General features: G+C 44.5%; 1 protein-coding gene across 1 annotated transcript in view; it reads right to left on the reverse strand.

Moving 5' to 3' along the window:
- The window catches only part of Crybg1 (crystallin beta-gamma domain containing 1), a 196,621-nt gene that overhangs the window by 180,490 nt on the left and 270 nt on the right, over positions 1-15,861 (reverse strand). The gene's annotated exons all lie outside the window — the stretch shown is intronic.

Raw genomic sequence — 15,861 nt, forward strand, 5'->3', positions numbered from 1 at the left:
AGAGAAAGGAGCTTTAGTTGAGGAAATGCCTCCACAAGATCCAACTGTAAGGCATTTTCTCAATTAGTGGTCAAGGGGGAAAGGCCCCTTGAGGGTGGGACCATCTTTGGGCTGGTAGTCTTGGTTCTATAAGAGAGCAGGCTGAGCAAGGCAGGGGAAGCAAGCCAGTAAAGAACATCCCTTCATGCCCTCTGCATCAGCTCCTGCTCCGTGACCTGCTTGAGTTCCAGTCCTGACTTCTTTCAGTGATGAACAGCAATGTGGAAATGTAAGCTGAATAAACTCTTTCCTCCCCAACTGCTTCTTGGTCATGGTGTTTGTGCAGGAATAGAAACCCTGACTAAGACAGCAGTCATGTATCTGGCTGCTGTGATTCTCTACTCACTTGGCACTGTGGTTTGAACATCAAGTGTCCCTTACCCTCACGAGGTTGTGTGCTGACCGAGGCCTCTGACTGGTTGTTTGGAATGTGGGATCTGGTGGGTGAGTTTTGAGGGATATAACTTAGCATCTCTTTGGGCCGATATGCTTGCTTCCTGGGCCACCTGCATGATGTGACCATCGTCTCCACACTCCAGCTGCAACAACCAAGATAGATATTCCTATGACCATGACTTTCCTGCCATGAGGGACTGCAGCCCTGGAACTGTGACTCAGAGCACACCTCTCCTCCCTTAAGCTGTTTCTGTTGGGTATGTAGTCAAAGTGAGCAGAAAAATGACCAATATAGTAGGGAAGGAGACAGACAGCAAAGGAGAGTCAGAAAAGCCAATGGAGGGGTTGGAAGGTGGCTCAGTGGTTAACCACTTGCTGCTCTTGCAGAGTTCTGTCCCTAGAATCAGTAGATACTAACAGCTCTATCTCCAGGAGATCTGATGCCCTCTTCTAGCCTCTGTTGGCACACACACACACACACATACACACACACACACACACAAATAACTAAAAACAGATCTTTGAAAGATAACAAAAAAGGCCAAGAGAGTCACACGAAGCTCCAGCAGTAGCTGCACATGCCACACTTGTTTCTGTAACTGTGAGTTTCTGTCACTTCGGCCACCAGTCATTGTCAGTAAATGAAACTAATTTTGTATGGTGAATTTTAAGAGAATTGTCCTTTCATAGATCTATAGTAAAATATAACCAAAGTAATTCATTTCCATGGGCATTAAATAGTAAACAATGTCCTAAACAGATCATGAGTATATGCATATATATATATATATATATATATATATACACACACACACGTGTGTGTATGCATATCTGCATATATATGTGTACATGGGTATACAAATAAGCGTTTTAGAGGACTAGGTTTTTTAAGGAACACTGTTGAGTCCTGGAGCCTCAGTAGTCCACAGCTCAGCTCCTGCTGAGTATCACCTCGTAAGCACAGAAAAGGTGGCTTGTGAGTTCAGAGGTCTTTTAAGTGTCAGCAGCCCCAGTAAGATTGATAATCGCTATGGGATTTGTTCTAGAAAAATCATAGCCTAGGATTCAGAGGTGAAGCAAAGTGGATTGAAGTTGGCTCCATGCCTCCTTTAAAGACTGAAAAGGATATTGCTCACGTGGGCTCACAAGTCCCGAACGTGCTTTCTCCAAGGGGAGGTCTGGAGCAAACATACGGAAGCTGCAAAAAGATGCAAGTGCGCACACAGGACTTCACACATGGGTGAGCAAGCCTCCCAAGAGCAGGAGAGACAACCCAAGTAGGATTCACCAGGAAGGCCACAAAGGCAGCTGTAGTAACTGAATTAGTAACATCTAAACAAAACAAACGCCTGAGAGCATTTGCCCTGGAAGGGACCCTGCTCAGCTTTGAAGTACAGGCACCGAGGCACAGGCTAAAGGAATCCTCTCTCGTCCCTATTCCAATGGCAATTTGCTCCTCCTCTTCCCTCTGCCCTCCTCCCTCTGCCCTCCATTACCTGACTCTGAGTTGTCTTTTATCCTTCAGCAGCATAAAGCCTCCATGAAATACAATAAAAAGAGCGAGCACACGCTATGCCAATCAGGATCTCAACAGGGGCCAGATGGTCCTCAAACATCACTCAAAGGACTCAGCTTACAAGGTGTAGGCAGGCAAGGTAAAACAGATAAGGAACTGTCCAGTTCCTGAGCACCCTCCCATTAGGAAGCTATTACTATCCCTAGGCATAGTTGGGGGTGGGGGCAGGAGGGGTAAGGGCTAGAGATAGAAAGTTCTGAGCTATAGGACAAGTCCACCCATTAGTGCTGTGGCCATATGATACCGTAGTAACCTATGCTTATGACGGTGCCAGCTGAAAGCCATGGAATTTATTTACATGTCCATCAAGATACACAGATGAAGAAAATGTAGCATACATATGCATGAGATGTTATTCAGCCACAAAGAAGAATGAAAAGGTGTCATTTGCAAAAAGAAAAAAAAATCAGAGAGCTTCAATCAGGCTTCTCTATGCAAGATGCATATAGTGATCTATATACTTATCTTTAGAAACTTAATTCACCCTCTCCAGTGTAGCATTCAAAGTGAAGACATTTCTCAACCCCGCTACAAATGCTAATAACTTAACACAAGGCCAGGCTAGCATCGAACTCAGAGAGCCACCTGTTTCTGCCTCAGGAGTGCTAGGATTAAAGACTTGTCAGCACGAGTGGCCTAGGTCTACTGATGCTAAAAATACAAGCAGGTAATCTAGCACGTCACAGAAATACGAATGAAGTCCTACAGCATCTAGATGTGCATCTGTCTTTACATACAAACGCATCCTGTGTACATCTGCAATCTGTCTTTGATATAAATAGAAATGCCATCCCAGGGAGACTTGATAGCTGCATGTCTGGTCATGCCCGTGGGCACCATCACTGACACCATCTGTAGCCCTTTGAGCTCCTTCCGGAAGGAGAACTCTTAAGAGGTGGGAACCTTTGTCTCCTGACAGATGTCTAAGTTCCTGATGCTTCAGTCTCTTCCACATGTTTAAACACGCTCTCTCCTTTATCAGACAGGTGAGTGTGGGAGCTTTTCCTTGTTTATGGCTGCTTCTCTGTAGAGCTTGAAGGGGCTCACCAGGCCCCCAGAGCACCCCAGGGTGGGCACGCAGAAAGTGTTCACCACATCTGCTCAGTGAATGACGTACATTGATTTCACACTCACAGACGTAGTCACTGAAGGAGATATGCAAAAAGAAAGAAGAAAGGGAGAGAAAAGAAAGAAAAAAAATAACAGAAAGACAGGAGGTTCCAATGAAATGGCTCATCACGCAAAGGTGATTGTTGCCAAGCCTAATTACACAAGTTCGATTCCTAGGACTCACAATACAGTAGAAAAGGAAAACCCTTTCTACCAAAGAACCCACACCTTCCAAATTAACAGCATCTCCTAGAAATGTGGACTTTGGGGATCCAGCAGTTTCCTGCTCCTTTAAAGGTGTGGCAGTCCGATGCAGAGTGAAAACCCACAGCATTCCCCCCCACCCCTCCCCACCCTGCAGACGTCTTTTCATATGCAGAAGCATCAGAAGTACTAAGCTTGAATACTGAGTCACCTATTCTCCCCAAATCACCTGTCATGGGTGCCCAGAAAAGAAAGATGACATGATTTCCCAAGGGAGTTTTCTGCCTAGATATTCCCTATTTTCTACAATGGCACCAGAAGGGTTCAGATGATCAAAATAGGAAATCTCACTTCCCTGGTTTCTGAAAGAGTGAGTGCTCTGACAGTGTCTTAGTTAGGGTTTCCATTGGGGTGGAGAGATGCCATGACCATGGCAAGTCTTGTGAAGGAACACATTTTGTTAGGGATAACTGACAGTTCCAGAGATTTAGTCCACTGTTGTCATGGGGTGGGGGCCTGGCAGCATGCAGGCAGACATGGTGCTGAGGAGACAAGTGTTCTACACGTTGATCTGAAGACAGCAGAAGGAGACTGTTCCACAGTGGACACAGCTTGAGCACTGTGTCCACCCCAATGGTGACACACTTCCTCCAAAAAGGCCACACCTACTCCAACTAGGACGTACCTCCTGATAGTGCCACTCCCTATGGGTCAAGCATTCTTACATGTGAGTCCATGGGGGCAATTTCTAGTCAAACCATCACAGACAGCAAATGGTATCTAGATTTCTTCTCCACCCCACCCCACCCCCCTTTTGAGACATGGATTCATGTAATACAGTCTGTGACTCCAACTTTCTTGGTAGCCAAAGATAGCGTTGAACTTCTAATCCTCCTGCCTCCATCCCATCTGCCAAGTGCTGGGATTACAGGTATGCACCACTGTTCCTGGCTCTGTAGTTCTCTCCTTTAGCTGGCTACCTCTCACATACAAATACCCTCCAACAACACCTCATTGGATGGGGTAATTTAGTCTCTTTACGGTTTGGTGAAAATATTAATGAGTTTGGGTACCAGAAAGAATTGGGTTTAAATATTGTGCTGTACCTAGTCATCTCTTTCAGATCTGTTCTCTCAAAGGTCAGTGTAAGGCTGGGTACCCACTCTGCACAGCTGTTCCAGAGGTTACATGATGCACCACATGGATAATCAACTGTTGTGTATAAAGCACCCAGCATCTGTGCATGCCCCTTGACCTATTTCTTTTTCATTTTTGTGTGTTCGTTCATTAGGACACAGAGTCTCACTATGTAGACCAGGCTGGCGTCAAACTCAGAGATTGGCCTGCCTCTGCCTCTTGTGTGCTGGTATTAAAGGCATGTACCATTACACCCTACTGGCCCATTTCTTTTTAATCAAAGTCCCAATGCTTATTTAATTTATAGGAGAGACTGGGAATTATCTAGCTGAAAATTCTCTTAATCACCCCAATGCTATGTCTATTTTCCTTAGAAAACATGTCCAAATTAACTTACAGTCACTTTTGTCCTTTGTTGGTCAGATATTGAGTGTCATGAGGATGGAGATTTGGAGCCTGGTGTGGATGATACACACCTGAAACCCCGGTATTTGGGAGAGGTAGAGACAGCAGAATCGGGAGTTCATAATCAGTTTCATATTGTTTGAAGCCAGTGTGGGTTGGCATGAGACCCTGCTTAATATAAATAAATGGTGTGTGGGTGGCAGTGGTGTTTATGTGTGTGAGTGTGTGTATGTATGTGTGCTGTGTGTTTGTGTGTATGTGTGTGAGTGTGTGTGGTGTATGTGTGTGAGAGCATGTGTGCATTCCTCTTTAACTTCTATACACCTTGTAAATGGGTGGAGCAGGGGCCCACGCATGTTGGTACACAGAGAAAGGCGACCAGCAAGCCTGTGTGAGCAGGGAAGTCAATGCAGATAGTCCCTAAGGATGCTCTCTGCCTGCCCTGTGTGAGCAGGGAAGTCAATGCAGATAGTCCCTAAGGATGCTCTCTGCCTGCCCTGTGTGAGCAGGGAAGTCAATGCAGATAGTCCCTAAGGATGCTCTCTGCCTGCCCTGTGTGAGCAGGGAAGTCAATGCAGATAGTCCCTAAGGATGCTCTCTGCCTGCCCTGTGTGAGCAGGGAAGTCAATGCAGATAGTCCCTAAGGATGCTCTCTGCCTGCCCCTTCAACAAATGATTCATAAGGGACTGGTAATCCCCTTTGAGGCATTCTTTTTAAAGCTTCATAAAAGTGAGAGAACGAAGAAGGGTACAATTAACTCTCAACAGTGCAGAAATGCCAGCACATCGAGGGCAAAGGACCAGAAGCCTCCTACGGGGTAAGATCAGGACAACCTTAACATGCAAACTGGTGAGAGTCTAACCTGGGAGCAAATGCCAAGCACTCGGTCACACTTTGCTTTAATCTTGACAACCATCCAATCTAGCTTTTAGCCCAGCTTGTTTAAACATGCCTCCCGACACACACAAGAGTATGACACGCATGGGAAGGCAATAGCTCATTTCCATTCAAACATGATCCGATGAAAGACTCCTTATCAATAATTGTGTAAGCTCTGGAAAAAAAATGTTTTGAACAGGCCATACTAAAACAGAATATCTTTGTACCTTACCCTTGCAGTAATTACATTTTCTTGTTTTAAGGGCCATGACAACTTTCCCAAGAGCCGAGCAGTGGGGACCTGAGCCAACACTGGTGAGGCAGCAAAGCCAAGAGTGGCTGGCAAGGCCTGGGCAAACCTCAGAGCACAGGCTTGAAAAGGGCCTGCTCCTGACTCCTACACAGTACACAAGCTAAAAAAGACACTTCAGCTCCCGTCTCAACAGTTGCTTTTGTCGACTCTTACACTAATAGCAGATGCAACAGCAAACAAGCTGGGTATCCATGGATACTGACCATTATGAAAAGGTTTAGGTGGCAAATGATGAAAAAAATGTGGCAGGTCACAACATCAGCACCAAACTCCATCAAGGGAGTTCCTGCATATGGCATAGTGCAATCAGGGCCGATTCCATAACTGAAGAGACATTTTATCACTTAGAAATCTGCTTGCGACCAGGCATGGCTGTTGTACTGGCTGGTTTTGTGTCAACTTGACACAGCTGGAGTTATCACAGAGAAAGGAGCTTCAGCTGGGGAGATGCCTCCAGGAGATCCAACTGTAAGGCATTTTCTCAATTAGTGGTCAAGGGGGAAAGGCCCCTTGTGGGTGGGACCATCTCTGGGCTGGTAGTCTTGGGTTCTATAAGAGAGCAGGCTGAGCAAGCCATGGGAGGCAAGCCAGTAAGGAACATCCCTCCATGGCCTCTGCATCAGCTCTTGTTTCCTGACCTGCTTGACTTCCAGTCCTGACTTCCTTAGTGATGAATAGCAGTATGGAAGTGTAAGCTGAATAAACCCTTTCCTCCCCAACTTGCTTCTTGGTCATGATGTTTGTGCAGGAATAGAAACCTTGACTAAGACAGCTGTGCACACCTTCAATCCCAACATCCCGGAGGCAGAGGCAGGCGGATTTCTGTGATTTGAAGGTCAACCTGGTTTATATAAGGAACGCAAAGTCAACAGTTAGGGCTCCAGAGAGACCCTGTATCGAAAATAAAAGCCAGTAAACAAATAAACAAAAGGAAGAATGAATAAATCAATCTGCTTGTGTGCTGGAGAGATTCCCAGTGGCTAGGAGTTTGCAATGCCCTTGTAGAGAACCAAATTCCAGCTCCTGGTACCCACATGGCATGGCTTACAACCACCTGTAACTCCACCTGGGGGGATCTGACGTCCTCTTCTGACCTCCACAAGCATTACACTAATGTGTACAAATACACATAGACACACAAAATTTAAAATACATTTATCATATTTTAATAATGTTATTGTAATAAAATGTATTCTTATAAATGTAATTAAATCTTATACATTTAAATATAATTCAAATTTATTAAATTATTTAATTTGATAAAATAATTTTAAAATTAAAAATTAAAAATCTGATCACAAAAATATTTTTTTTCAGAATATGAATTCTGAAAAATTCATTCATTTACTTCCTGATTTACTTCCCTTATGCACTCAGTGTGTGGCCTCCACAGAGCAAGTCCTGGCCCCCAGGAGATGGTGGGACAGTGGGAGTTTATAATCTGTCAGCTGTTGGGTCAACCTGAAGAGGAGCCTGTACTTAGCTGATGATCAAAGATACACCAGGAAGTAAATCAGACCGTGCAGAGATCCAAAGTGAGGGCAGTTTCCCCGCACTGAGTGTTAAGGCGACCCTTGATAATTGGGATAACCTACCTAGCCTAGCAGCACCTGTAAATTTAAAGGGCCACATACCTCTGAGGTTCATTCCTCAGCCTGTGCCCTACTGCCACAGAGAAAGGCTGGGGTAGGAGACAGGTCGGCCTCTTGCTGGTACTGTTTTCTGAAGGCTGGGCCAGAGGTTCTCAGCTCAGGATTCAAATACAGCACATTCATTTATATATACAGTAGTTTTTAAGGATTTATTTATTTATTTTTATTTTATGTGTATAAGTGTCTAGCCTATAGGTATGTCTGTGTAGCATCTGCAGTAGGTGTCTGCAGTGCCTTCAGAGGAAGAGGAGAGCGTCACCCTAGAACTGGAGTTACAGATACTTGCTAGCCACCATGTGTGTCCTGGGAACCAAGCTTGGGTCTTCTGCAAGAACAGCAGAGCTCTTAGCTTCTATGCCATCTCTCCTGCTCCTGCACATCACTTTCTGTGTTAGCTACAAGCACAACACAGACTTGGCTATAACTTGTTGGAAGCAGAAGCTGGGGTTACTGTGAATGGAATTTTGGATTGCCTGCCTTAACCACATAGCTAGGGTCTCTTTGTAACTCATCCAAGTGATGTTTTAGTGTGGGGATCACCTCCACTGAGCAGGCCCATTCAGATCACAGCTGTCACACACATAATCTGCTATGTGGAGGATGGAGGTGACAGGATCTCAAACTCACAGCCTGGCCTACGCATCTTGGTTAGACAGCTTCATGACTTAAAAACAAACAAGCAAAAGCAAACAACCTCTAGAAATGGATGGAAGAGCTGGTGAGATGGATCAGGAGGTAAAGGAATTTGCTACCAAGCCTAATGGCCTGAGTTCGATCCCTGGATTCCACATAGTGGAAGCAGAAATTCATTTTCAAAAGTCATCTTCTAAACTACAGACGCACACACACACACACACACACAAATCGAATAAAATGTAATTTTAAAAATTATGTATGTAGTAGAGTCTATGCTTGTCTAGGATGAGAGGTCTTGGGTTCAAATCCCAGTACCACACAAACACAAACAAAAATGCAAGATGCAAACTCATACTTCAGTGCCCTCTGGGTAAAACTACAACTACTGTTTTCTAAAGTGAACACAGGAAAGACGTATATTGGTGCTACAGGCACTGCGGTGTGAATACAAAGCCTGGTCTTATGGTGATTGTTTTTGTTGTTGTTTACAACTGAACCCGGAGCCAATATTATATTCCCAGCCAAGATACAAATTTCTGTAACCCAGCACGGAGGATCTGAGGCAGGAGGATTTCACAATTGAGGCCAGTCTGAAATACACAGCTTCTGTCTCTAAAATAAATACAGAACCGAAAGCAAACAAGAGGAGCAGAGACAAAGCCAGACCCCTCAACAACTCCAGGGTCATCTAAGAGACCAAGAAGACACCAAGTTGGCTGGGCACTCCAAAGGACATCCTTCTTTGATCTGCAAGTCCACTTGAATGTCCAGACTCCTGCATCTCCAGCCAGTGATTCTGGTAGAGGCATCACTTCAGTTTGTACCCTCAGCCAGGGCTTTGATATCAGTTTGCCACATTCCTAGTCTAGGATTTCTTTTTAGGTGCCAAACTGTAAATCAAGAGCTGAGTGAGACCCTGCGTGTGGTAAGAACATGTCTGTACAACCATGGCTATGTGGATTGCTGTCTCAAGAGTCACCATGAAAACAAAAGTTTCTTGGGCTTTTCTTCTGGTCTAAGATTGAATATAATTGTAGATAATCATAATCCAAGGGGCTGGAGAGATGGCTCAGCTGTTAAGAGCGCTGACTGCTCTTCCGAAGGTCCTGAGTTAAAATCCCAGCAAAGACATGGTGGCTTACAACCATCCATAACGAGATCTGATGCCCTCTTATTCAGTATCTGAAGATAGCTACAGTGTAATTACATATAATAAATAAATAAATCTTAAAAATGATTTGTATATCAGAAAATAAAATTTCCCATTAATCATTCAATATGAATAAGATTTAACAAGAGGAAAAAAATATCTTCTACTTCCTCAAGATAATCTCCTTTGACCTCGAGACCCTGGGTGAAGTCTTTATTTCCTCACTAAATGCATCATACATTCCTTTATCCAGTTTCGTCCACATGCCCCACCCTCTTCTAGACGGAAATTATTTTTTTTTTTAGGCAGAATCACTTTTAATTTCATTTCTTTAGTTCTTAGTCTCAGTGCTTTGAGTTGGCTGAATCTAAGGAATGTCTTTTTGAAATTCAATTTATCTTATCACTTCAATAAAAAGATAGAGGCTGGGGATAACAGCCGTGCTAAGCAGCTTAATATGGTGAGACCTTGGGTTCAATCCTGAGCACACACTCACACACACACACACACACACACACCCCACATACATACATATATATATATATATACACTCAGACATACAGATAAACACAGGCACATACATATACACATACACACACATATGCGACATACATATATATATACATACACAGATACACACATATACCTACCTATACACACATATATACACACACCACATACACACACACACACATATATATACATATATATATACACACACACATATATATATGTACACACATACAGACACACAGATACACACCTACACACACCTACACACACACACACACACACACACACTTACACATAAGATACAAAAGTGAGCTTTCACCACAGAAACATCCATCAAGAATCCAGAAGATAGCTGGGCAGTGGTGGCGCACGCCTTTAATCCCAGCACTTGGGACGCAGAGGCAGGCGGATTTCTGAGTTCGAGGCCAGCCTGGTCTACAAAGTGAGTTCCAGGACAGCCAGGACTACACAGAGAAACCCTGTCTCGAAAAAACAAACAAACAAGCAAACAAACAAACAAAAAGAATCCAGGAAGATGGTTTCTAAAGTTAAGATTACATGGCTTTCATAAGCAGGATCTCCAAACCTTTTATACAAACAAATACAATGTAAGATGGAGACTGTGCAATTATTTGATAGAATTTTCAAGGGAAACAAAAAACCACACAACTCAGGCTTCGTAATCTTTTCAACGCAGTCAGACAAAGATTTTCCCATGAGTAAATCCCTCTCCCTCCACTTGGACATTTCTGAAACCCAAATGGCCCTTCCGTGAACCCAGACTTGAAGACAGGCGTGCGTTCGCAATGTTCTACAAAGATTGGTAGGAACAAACTATTCCCAGCATCTGATATGTGTAACCCATTGATATATTTATGCCAATAAACAGAGCACCCGTCACTGGCCTCAGATTTATGACCAGAAGCTGAAGCAGCAGGGCCAAGGTACGGCTGCAGAGAGAAAGGTTTGCCTGCATGTGTGAGGCTACGGACACTTTCCTACCTCCTACCTCCAAGGGAACAAACTTCAAAGCAGAAATGGAAAGAGAACGCAAGTCTCCAAGGTCTTTTACGACTCTCCGGCTTAAGCCACTCCTCAGGACGTAGATGGACTGAGCAGGTTATGACTTGATGTGTGGAGACGGAATGAACAAGGTGACAATGACAGAGATTAGTGGCAACCTTATCAACACACAGTTTGGGCTCTGAACTCCCGTCAGAAGCAACTCCTTTTGATGTTAGCTTTGGCTTCCTAATGAGATATGCTGAAATCATCCTTTCTTCTTTTTAATTGTTGGTGCTGGGATTGAACCTGTACATCAATGTTTTTAACTTACTCGGTGTACGAGCGGCCTTGCTCATGTACACCGACAACAACATCCATCAACTGGGAATGGAGATGTACACCTTTAATCCCAATATGGGAAGGCACCGGCAGGTGGATCTCTGCTGCTCAGTGTCTGCTTCTCCCTCTTGGGATAGCCAACCTGCTGTAACTGGGCTGGGCTGGAGGGAGGGAAGGTTGGCTGCGTTGGGTGGGTGCAATGTAGGGCCTTGGTCGGCTGTCGGTGTGCAGGTACAGAACACACACTCCTGGGAGCAGCTTTGGAGAACTGGTTCAGTATATTGGGGGGTGAGGGGAGGGTGGTATTTATGCCACTGGGGAGGTAGCCAGGGTCTCTGGGGCAATGTTAGTGTGGCTGTGTACAATTGTCCAGGGGTGTTGGAAGATACTTCATCTACTTACTCAGGGGAGAGGGGATCCAAGGGGAAAAAACCTTATAAAGTCAGACAAGGAGTGAAGAGTGATAGCTGTCAGGGAAGTAAATTCTTACTAGGGTTGATAGTGGGCAGCCTACTTTCTGGCACCAGGTTGGGAGAGGGGAGAGAGCCAACATCTGTCATCTTCATCTGAGGCTGAAGCTTTCCTCCACACCCTGCCCCGACACTCCCCCACCCATTCCTACCCTCTGCTTATCAAGGACCATTATGGTCCTGTTAGATTTCTATGAGTTCCGGGGTAGCCTGGTCTACATATCAAGTCCCAGACCAGACACAGTTACATAGGTAAGACCCTGCCCAGAAAGAAAAAAAAAACCCACATATTTACAGGACTTCAAAGACTGTTGGAGATAGTTATGATGTCTTCTGGGATCCTGAAGTTCTTTACTTTAACTTAAAAGTACTAGTGTGTGCATTAAATGTATGGGCATTGTTAAAATAACAGCGGCGACTCTCATCACATCCCCCTGCCCCTGTACCCACCTTTCCCTGCCAAGGTGTGGTGGTTTGAATGAAAATGGCCCCCACAGACTAACAGGAAGTTGTGTTACTGGAGATGTGGTGGCCTTGTTGGAGGAAGAGTTTCACAGCTTTGAGGGTTTCACAGCTTTGAGGGTTTAGAAGTTCAAGCCAGGCCCACTGGCTTTCTCCCTCTCTCTTCCTGCGGCCTGTCCATCCAGGTGTAGAACTCTCAACTCCTTCTCCAGCACCATGTCAGCCTGTACTCCTCTGTGCTTGCCACCATGACTACAATGGGATGAACCTCTGAACCTGCAAATCAGCCCCAATTAAACATTTTCCTCTGTAAGATCAGCCGTGATCATGGTGTCTCTTCACAGCAATGAAACCCTGACTGAGACACGGGGCTTTTCTATCTACACTACCCAGGTCTCCCAGGGAAACACGGTTATTTCCAGTTTACAGGTAAAGGATGGAGACTGATGGTGCTACTGCTGGACCGCTGATACTGAGAGCTATAAGAGCGCAGGCTGAGCAAGCCAACCAAGTACGGAGCGTCCTCCCATGGTCTGGCATCAGCTCCTGCCTCCAGGTTTCTACCGGATTTCCCTCGGTGATGGTCTATGATATGGAACTAGGCTGAAGTAAACCCTTCCCTCCCCAGGCGGCTTTTGGTCATGGCACTTTATCACAGCAATAGGGACCCTACCAAGTCAGGCACTGTCCCTGGGACTCTCTCTCTTTGTGCCCCAGCCGATGCGAGGTCTGTAGAGTTTTAGAGCATGATGAGACCCATCTACCATCTGAGTCTGGCTGTCTCCAAGCTCACCAGCTTCTATAGTGCTTGGAGTCATTCTGTTTGATGTCCACCAAGCTCCAGGACAGCCATGTCAATTCACTGTTTCCAGCTTTAAGCTAGCAGCTCTTTCAGGAGGTGGGGGCCAGGGAGAGAGGCAGCACTAAACATGCAACTTGGGCTTTAGGCATGCGAGCTAAGACCTTGACCGATGAGCCCTAACACCAATTTCTTCTAATTTTATTAATTTTTTGTTTTGTTTTATTACTCTCTCTCTCTCTCTAAATGTAAAAAAAAAGTTATGGTTTGGTTTAGTTTGTAACAGGGTCTGATTCTGTAACCCTGGCTGGCCTGTAACTCTCTCGCTCTGTATATTAGGCAGGCCTCAGCCACACAGAGATCTGTCTGCCTCTGCCTCCCAAATTCTAGGATTAAGGACACATGCCACCACACCCAGCTTTAAAAAAATTTTTTTTTCCTTTAAAAGAAAATAAAATGGAAAAGAAAATTTAAAATGTAAAGAAGAGTCAGTGTTTCTAGGCCCTTGGGATACATTCATCTATTTAACTGAACAACCACTTGTTATTTCCTTTTTCTGAGTGAGGATATTATGACACAAAATGGTTAGTAACTTGCCAGGATGACTTAACTGAGTGTCACACTTACACAGGAATTCAAACTTAGAGAATCAAGGCCCTGAATAAACTCTTTGCAAAACAGAACATCAATTAAAATAGACAAATGTCTGTACCCGCTAAGGTCTGCTCAGGGCAGCCACTCTGGCCACAGCTACCACAACCCTCAGTGCACACTGCTGGCCTGTGATGAAGGTGATATGTGTGACACTGCTTTGACCCCATTATGCAGTAAGTATTTCTATGAAAATAACACAGGATTAGCATGCTTGCCAAGGTCAAGGTGGAAAGATTTTATGAGTGAATTGCAGGAAGAAAGGCAGCCATATTCAGCCTAGTGTGTGGAAAGAAACAACTGGCTTTAAGGATGGTCACTCTAAAGCCGCAGATGCTCATTCACAGGATACAGAAAATCTGGAGCCGTAAGGTATCTTAGCAACAGTCAGCTCTTCTAGCACAAGAGGCACTTCCCCATCCTACCCTACCTCCCACTTCTCCCTCGATAGCTTTGCTTTTATGATAAGAGTTTTAAACTCATGTTTGAGACGAGTAACATAGTAGTCTCCTTGATCCTGAGAAGAGGGAAGATAATTTCAAGACAGCCCACCGGGCACCTGAAACTGTGGACGATACCAAACCCTGAAACCCTGACCGGGGGGGGGGGGCAGGAGAGAGGTTTTATTTTGTTTTCTGATACAATCAACTTCCACATCTCAACCAAACATTGAAAATACCAGAGAGGGAAGAGATTGCTCAGTGGTTAAGGATGTAGAGAACCCACATTCTTTATGCTGAACCTCTGAATCTGGCAGCTTAGAACAGCCTGTAACAGCAGCTCCAAAGGACCTGATGTCCTAGGGTGTCTGTGCAATGCGCACGTGCACACACACACAGACACACACACACCATTAAAAGTAAATACTAAATTTAAAAATAGAGAGAAAATACTAGTGAAAAATACTGTATCTGTATTGTTTACACAACTATTTTTCCTTGACATTATTTCCTAAGTAAGCTATTTAACAACCACTTATACAGCACTTATAGCATATTAGGTATTAAGAATGTTCTAGAGATGATGAGGGATGTGGAAGGAAGTTGTGATGGCAACACAGCCTGTATTCCCAGTGCCTGGAAGGCTGTGGAATGAGGATGAAGGTTCCGTTGGGTCTGGGCTAAACATGGGACTCTAAGTGATAATGAAAACAACAACAATAAAGTCTGTGCTAGGACCTGGGCCCAGTGGAAGCTGCACTGATCATCTGGCCGTCTGCTTTAAATTTCTAGAACTTCCTCCCAGGTATAGTGAAATGCTTGTAAAGATGCCCTGACTAGAAAAACATTCCAAGAGCTGACAAGTACATTTGTTTCCAGAGCTTCTGTTAGCACAGAGTTCCTCAGAGTTCTGAAGGACAGAACGAAGTGTTTCCTGACTGGCCTAAAACACAGAAAGGTTCTAGAAGGAAAATCTACTTGCCACTTTGGTATCAATTTGTTTTCTCTTGAATAAAATACCAAGAGTCATGTGTTATTACATTTTGATAGACAGGAAACTAACCATCAATTCTGATAGGATAACTGAAAGTTACACATATACAATAAAACCAACACACACAGACACACACACACACACACACACACACACACACACACACACACACACAAATCTATGTATAATTAAAAAATACAGGAGCCAAGTTTTTTTCCTTTTGGTGTTGAGAAGTGAACCTAGGGACTGACACAAGCTGGGCCAGCACCCTGTCACTAAGGTACAGTCGCAATCCTTATATTTTAAGAAGGAGGTACTCCCTGGTTTGGCCACTCACTGAGTCTCTGGGGGACATTTACCCCAAGGCCTCCTTTTCTCTATCCATTTAATAGAGTCAGCTAGCCCCTCTACTTCCTCCTCTTCTGGATCTGTGAGAATAGTGGAGACTAATATCCAGGAACATGAGGTACTTTACGATTAAGGCGCTAAAATTAGAGTATTTCCAGAGCTCCAAGGCATTCCTAAAGGCATTCATTTTGATTCCAACCCTTGGCTACCCTGCTTTTCTCAGCTGCAGGTGCAGACTTAAGAAAGTCAAAACTAAGGTCCCACGCATGAGACTCTAGAGAACAGGCTGAGGGTCCTGGACCCTGTAGCATAGTTTCGGGGCGAGACGAACTTTGCAAAACC

Source organism: Mus caroli, unplaced genomic scaffold, assembly GCF_978045245.1.
Source record: "Mus caroli unplaced genomic scaffold, Mus_caroli_1 scaffold_9, whole genome shotgun sequence".
In the NCBI taxonomy this organism is placed as follows: domain Eukaryota; kingdom Metazoa; phylum Chordata; class Mammalia; order Rodentia; family Muridae; genus Mus; species Mus caroli.